Source organism: Dioscorea cayenensis, chromosome 19 (assembly GCF_009730915.1).
Source record: "Dioscorea cayenensis subsp. rotundata cultivar TDr96_F1 chromosome 19, TDr96_F1_v2_PseudoChromosome.rev07_lg8_w22 25.fasta, whole genome shotgun sequence".
Classification (NCBI taxonomy): domain Eukaryota; kingdom Viridiplantae; phylum Streptophyta; class Magnoliopsida; order Dioscoreales; family Dioscoreaceae; genus Dioscorea; species Dioscorea cayenensis.
Genome location: NC_052489.1, coordinates 31,346,179 through 31,354,120, shown reverse-complemented (window position 1 = coordinate 31,354,120; position 7,942 = coordinate 31,346,179).

Below are 7,942 nucleotides of genomic sequence, written 5' to 3'. Positions count from 1 at the left end.
TCTAAAATTTGATGGGATCACAAAAATAGAGAATTTGTTCGGAGAAGATGAGATCAATCCGTATACTATCTAAGTAGTAATGGGCATGATTCAAAATAATATGGAAGTTATTCAAGAATATCAAGGAAATTAAGATAATATTTTTCAAAAATTATTAAGAGACAAAAAGTTTATATCAAAATATTCTAAAAGTGAAATTTAATATTAAAAAACGAGGAAGGATCTAAAAATAGTATTAAAGATAAATTTTAAAAAAGAAAGCATACATTATAGTATAGGAAAAATTTTTATGGAGCACCCGTAGAAATGAAGCATGCAACAAATATAGTATCCTTGTTGCTAATTGCTAAAGAAGATATAAGGAAACAACTAGAAAAATGACCTGAAGCAAAAAGGATTGAAATAGGTTACTTATTTATTGGAGCATTTAGAATTATGTTTAAAGCTGCATTTAGAGAAATGGAAATATAGAAAATAGATAGTCTTCTAAATATAGCCATTCTAGATGATAGAATGACAAATAGAAAGCATGTTGTAACATTCCTAAATGTGGGGTTGGCATTAAATACCAACTTTTTGGTACGGTATTAAGACGAATTCAAGATTTTAAAGAAAAAAATCTAACGAAAGAAGGTTAGACCGTGGTCATTAACATATGAGCTCTAAGTAATACTTATTGTAGTAAATTATTTCGAAGAAAATGAATACATTTCAATACCTGAATCATTTGAGGTAGTAGGGAGGATTCATCCACCATAATTTGCTAGAAATTTAGAAATAACATAAATTCTAGATTTTGATATTGGTGAAAAGCGTACCATAGGAGTAAATGAAAATAATAGTAAATACAAAATTGAAGGAAATTGATTATCAATAGGAAATAAATGTCAAAGAACTGCTATTAAAGAAAAGGCAATAATATAGGTCAAGCCAAACAAATATGAACCAAAGAAAAACTATAAAATAAAAGGACAATATTTAGATGGCTTGACATGGCGCGACCAGGAAACATAATTAGAAACCGGAGCATCAGCTACTTTTATATCCGAAAGAATTATTCCATACTTATGTTGAAGAAATCTTAAGGAACCTTATATTTATCAAAATTTTGATGGAGAATGATCCTCCATATCTCAAGAGATCTATATGTACCTATAAAAGTTAGTCATCAATTTACTATCACCTTATTTATACAGAATAAAGAAAACCTTGATACAACATTGTATAGGACTTAGCTTTTTAAAGTGTTAGTGTATTATTACATGTATACATATATACCTTTATATTTATATACATATACTCTAGAGTATACACACTCTTGTATACATCATTATTGTATTTATATGGGCTGCTTGTTCTAATGAGAAGTGCTTCATTCTCTTCTCTAATATTCTCTGTGTTATCTTATCTAACATGGTATCAGAGACCGGCCGATCTCGCCGGACCTTTGCCGGATTTCAGTCCGGTCCATGACGTCGACGTCTACTCCTCTCTTTGTCGCCGTCCTTGTCTTCATTCCATCCTTGCTGGATTTGTTTCTTCACTAGATTTGAAGCCTCTTCACTGGATCCTTGCCGGAATTCAGTTCAGTCTATGATCTTGTCCGCCCTTTGACGGATCTGTCTGCTCTCCAACGAGCTTTACTAGATCTCCGACAAGCTCTGTTATTTCTCCAACGAAGCTTTGTCAACCTTAGCAGTTGTTCTTCTTGGGTTTCTGCCGGCGTTGGCGTTGCTGCTACAAGCTTTCCCGTGTTGGCGCTCCTACGACTTATCTTCTTCAGTCACTTGTCCGCTCTTCGGTGAGCTTTGCACACCTTCACCGAGCTTTGCAAGCCCTCCGACGTGCCTTGTGGCGTTCACAGCCCTTTCCATCGCGTTGTGCCGAAAGTCCCGGTCTCGACAGTGCTCACGCACTTTGATTCTCCGACCAAGACAAGATCGGCACACACTTTGAGGTCCTTTTCAGCATTTCACTTAAAAATTAAAAAAATTTAAAAAGTTAAAAATTAAAAATTGCACGCCTTTTCAGCATCCCAAATTCCAGAAATTGGCATTTTCTTCCTAGCCATTTCTCACAATCGGTTATCTTATCTAACATAAAGTAAGTGAAACCCTACATTATCACAGATGAAGATATTAATATTACACTTATTGGACAAATATTTCAAATATGACAAGTCCATTCATATTTACATCCTAATAGGAATAAGATATAAAGAATATGAGATGGAAATATTTTCATGCAATTTTAGACTCTGGCTCAGGAGTTTGCCTTATGAAACAATTTTGTCATCCACAGAAATATATTACAGTGCTTCCCACTTTTCAGGGATATGATATAAGTGGAAAATAGTGGTTCTTTGATGAAGGCATCAAGAATCCTAAAATAATTATTGGTAGATATATTATAAGAAGGCCACCCTTTTATATAAGTTAAGGAGTCCATGCTGACATATTGCTTGGGAATAATTTTTTACAATTATTTCCAACATATGTACAGAGGCAATTACATCAAATTAGTTACACCTTGCAAACATATTGTTATGATACCACATTCAAAGCAAGCATATTTTTTCGGTACTGCAGCCCAATAGCCTAGCGCAGAAAATGTGGTGATAATGTAGATGCAAAAATTCCTAAAATAAAATAAAAAAAAGCCTATATTACAATTACAAATAGAAACATTATTAGAACAATGCTACTCAGAAAATCCATTAGCATTTATGGAAAAGGCAAAACCTTTTTCTGAAATACAGTTGAAAGACCCTAATAAAATAATTTAAGTAAAACCAAGGCGATACAATGAAAGAGATTGAAGAGTTCAGGGTACAACTAAAAGGATTAATAGAAGCTAAAATAATTAGACAAATCTCAGAGACCTCATAGTAGTCACATATGGCCATTTTAGTTAGACTTGCTCATTTAATTTTACACATCCTCATGACATTTTGTACTTAAAGTTGTTGGTTAAATGTTAATTGTATGATCTCCATTGCAACATTGGTTTAACATGGAGATCCATGTAGAAAATCTTAGAGTCCTCATAGCAGTCGCATATGGTCATTTTAGTTAGAGTGGCTAATTTAATTTTACACATCCTCATGACAGTTTCTACCTAAAGTTGCTCGTTAAATGTTAATTATATGATCTCCACTGCAACATTGGTAGAACATGGAGATCCATGTTTTATTGTTGTAATGATTTTTAATTGTTAATTGATGACTTCTTGGATATTGACATTACTTAATCTTTGTTTTTTACCTCAAGTTAATGTGTACAACCAGTCATATATCATTTGTTTTTTACTATAAGATTCAATAATTTAGTCATTATGGTAATTATATCAAGTTCCTTCTACTATGTGTGTGCTTCCATGCTCATGCATATTTGGTCAACTTGGTATCTGTAAAGTCTAAAATTACAATATTTTGGTTCTAGTTTGTTGTATTATGCATTTTCCTATGTAATCTTGAATCTCAGAATGTCTTGACATCGTAACAAATCATGTTCCATCAGGATCATGCACATGCTTTTTATTTGGTTGATTATAGATGGGTTATCCATTATGCATTTAGTTGGTGAAAAAACTACACATGCCTATGATTGAAAGCATGAAACTTGGTAATTTAAGAATACTTAAAGTGCAAGATCACAGAGTACTAGCGCCACTAATTTGAAGAACTATCAAGGTTGTTGGAATTGTTTTACTTTAGCTTTTTTTTCTGATATGTTTTGATGCCGTATAGTTAATTTTTTTGTTCTATGGTTCTATAAAGGAAGAAGGTTGTGACTAAGCTTGTGGAACATTTTAATGTGAGCGCCTTGGTTCCCTCTTTCGTCATGCTTATCAATGTGCTCACTTCTCACCATAACATTTTCTCTTGCATGCTCACTTATTTGACGCTTTGACTTGTCTTATTTCGTTGAATATATTATGTATGAAGAAAGTGCATGTATTGCCAGTCATTGCTGCCTTGTGCCCTTTTTGTATAAATTCCTTTTTTCATTTTATAATTTCCTATTTTATTAATTTATAAAACTATTTTTATCGCATGGACCTTGTTGTGAATGTAGATCATGTATTTTGATAAAGAGTTCAAGTATGAGGTAGAGATGATTGGTTATATTGGCATTGGTGAACTTATGGAGAAAATGTTTAGTATATGCAGTAAAATTTGCCTTCTTAAGAAACTTATTGTGTGCAACTTAAACTATTATCAATATGAAAATGTGGATATCTTAATACAAGCAATTGTATTTTGGGAAATCATCTTAAAACCAAAAATTTGCAATAGAACATACATTGAAAACTTAAATGAGAGTCATTTACTTTTCTCGGTTCATGGGTAAATCCTTTGTTAGTTGTACCCTGAACTCTAATCTCTCTTTCATTGTATCGCCTTGGTTTTACAATTATTTTATTACGGTCTTTCAACTGTATTTCAGAAAAAGGTTTGCCCTTTCCTCAAATGCTAATGGATTTTCTGGTAGCATTGTTCTAATAATATTTCTATTTGTAATTGTAATATAGGTTTTTTTTTTATTTTAGGAATTTTTCATCTACGTTATACATTTTCTGCGCTAGGCTATTGGGCTGCAGTACCGAAAAAATATCTTGCAGATATATCTTAACAATATGTTTGCAAGGTCATAATCAATTTGATGCAATTGCCTCTGTACATATGTTGAAATAATTGTAAAAAATTGACCAAGCAATATGTCAACATGGACTCCTTAACTTATATAAAAGGGTGGCCTTCATAATAATATATCTACCAAATTATTTTACAGTTCTTGATGCCTTCATCAAAAGACCTCATTTTCACTTATATCATATCCCTGAAAAGTGAGCTTAACTGTAATATATTTCTGTGGATGACAAAATTGTTTCACTAAAACAACTCCTGAGCCAGAGTCTAAAATTGCATGAATATTTCCATCTCATATTCTTTATATCACTTATTCTATTAGGATGCAAATATGAATGGACTTGTCATATTTGAAATATTTGTCCAATAAATTATATAAACATCTTCATCTGTGATAATGTAGGGTTTCACTTACTTTATGTTAAATAAGACAACCGATTTAATGGCTAGGAAGAAAATGCAAATTTCTGGAATTTGGGATGCTGAAAGGCGTGCAATTTTTAATTTTAACTTTTAAATTTTTTTTTAATTTTTTTTTTTTTAAGTGAAATCTGAAAAGGACCCCTCAAAATTATTGACACCGATCTTGTCTTGGTCGGAGAATCAAAGTCGTGAGCACTGTCGAGACAAGGACTTTCTGCTTAACCCGCAATCAGGAAAGACTGTAAACGCCACAAAGGCGTCGAGGCTTACAAGGCTCGGTGAAGGTGTGCAAAGCTCAGAAGGCGGACAAATGACTGAAGAAGATAAGTCGTAGGAGCGCCAACGGGAAGCGCATCAACGCCAACATGGCAGAAACCCAAAAGAACAACCACTAAGGTTGACAAAGCTTCGTTGAATAACCGAGCTTATCAGGAGATCTAGTAAAACTTGATGAGAACAGATCGTCAAGGCGGACAAGATCACCAACTGAACTGGTCCCACGCGAGGATCCAGTGAAACTCCGTCTAGTGAAGAAACAAAATCCAGCAAGGATGGAATGAAAACAAGGACGGCGACAAAGAGGGTAGACGTCGACGTCATGGACCGGACTGAAATCCGGCAAGGAATCGGCCGGTCTACGATACCATGTTAAATAAGATAACACAGAATATTAGAAGAGAATGAAGCACTTCTCATTAGAACAAACAGCCCATATAAATACAATAATGATGTACACAATGTGTATACTCTAGGTATATGTATATAAATATAAAGGTATATATATGTATACATGCAATACACCTAACACTTTAAAAGCTAAGTCTACAATGTTGTATCAAGGTTTCTTTATTCTGTATAAATAAGGTGATAGTAAATTGATGACTAACTTTTATAGGTACACTATAGATCTCTTGAGATCATGGAGATCACTCTCCATCAAAATTTGATAAATATAAAGGTTCATAAAGATTTCCTTCAACACTAAAGTATGGAATAATTCCGGATAAAAGTATCTGATGCTCAGTTTAATTATGTTTCCTGGTCGCCATGTCAAACCATCTAAATATTGTCTTTTTATAGTTTTCTTTGGATTATTTTGTTTTGGCTTGACCTATATTAACTAACACTCTTTAATAGCAGTTCTTTGACATTTATTTCCCACAAATAATCAATTTCAATTTTGTTACTATTATTTTCATTTACACTCTATTGCACCTTTTACCCAATATCAAAATCAAAATTTATGTTATTTAAATTTCTAGCAAATTATGATGGATAATCTACACTACTACCCCTCAAATAATTCAGGTATTGAAAGTATTCATTTCTTCAAAATAAAATTTACTACAATATAAATTATTACTTAGAGCTCATATGTTCTGTGGTACACGGTCTATTTTCTTTCGTTAGTTTTTCCTTTTCAAATCTTGAATTTAATCTTAATACCGTACCAAGGTTTAATTATTTAATGCCAACCCCATAATTTAGGAATCCTGACATGCTTTCTGTTGTCATTCTATCATCTAAAATTTATTATCTTGAAGAACTATCTGTTTCCTATGTTTCAAAACTATCTCAGTAAAACTTTATAAACATAATTCCTAAATGCTCCAATAAATAAAAAGTAACCTCTTTCGTCTTTTTGGCTGGGTCATTTTCTAGTTGTTTTCCATATATCTTCTTTATGTAACAAGGATACTATATTTGTTGCATGTATTCTACAGGTGCTCCATAAAAATTTTCTATCTTATAATCTTAATACTTTCTTTTTAATTGTCTTTAATACTATTTTAGATCCTTCCTCATTTTAATAGTAATTCCTTTTGATATAAACTTTTTGTCTCTTAATAATTTTTAAATATTATTGATATTTCTTGAAGACTAACTTTTCCATATTTTGAATCATGCCATTACTACTTAGATGGTATGCAGTTGATCCTCATCTACTCCAGACAATTCTCTATTTTGTGATCCCACATCATTTTAGATTTTTTTTTTTTTTTGTAAACATGCTATCTGCATAATGACCTTTTCGTTGACACCAAAGAAAACATCTCCTTTTTCTTAGTTGATATCTTCTTTCATAGTATGTTTTCTTAATATTATCATTTTTAGATTTTTTTAATTGCCTTTTTATTTTTATGTTTTCTTGTTTATTGGGCTATTTTGTATACTAAGGGTATCCAATATTGTTTTTTGTCTGTATTTCCTTTACCAACATAATCTTTCCTTTGATGGTTTTGTTTGTTTTCTTAATATCCTTGATTCTCGATACCATTCTTCAGTCTTTATTGTATTCTACCTCTGTGTAATCGAACTATCTTTAAATATAATTGTTCGTGTGTTTTATTTTCCCCAGACGTTATTATTTTCAAACTTCTCCAATATACTAATTTATTCAGAATCTCTAAATAAAATTGATATGTGTTTGAAATATATATTCTATATTTATTTTGTTTTCTTTAAGTTGTCTTCTAAATGCATTTTCAAAATTATCTATTTTCTTGGAATTGTCTTGTCAATTGGACTAATTGTTTTCTTCCATCTCAATTAGTGAAATTCCTTCCATGATTTGTGTTTTTGATGACCAGGATACCCCAAAGCCCCAATGGGAAGCACTATATTTGGCATCCTTATGAGATACATTGCCAGAAGAGACACCATTACCCCTTGTTGGAATAAGTGACCTGTCTGTCAATATGGTGCTCCGCCTTGGAATTATTGTGGTACCAGCCATTTCTGGTGTAATATATATTGGCAACTATTATCATAACATGAACCGCTGGTTATGAGCCATAATATGGACCATAATGGCACCAATTTCGTATATGCCAATAATAATATAACCTCACTCTTTCCCCATCTTCC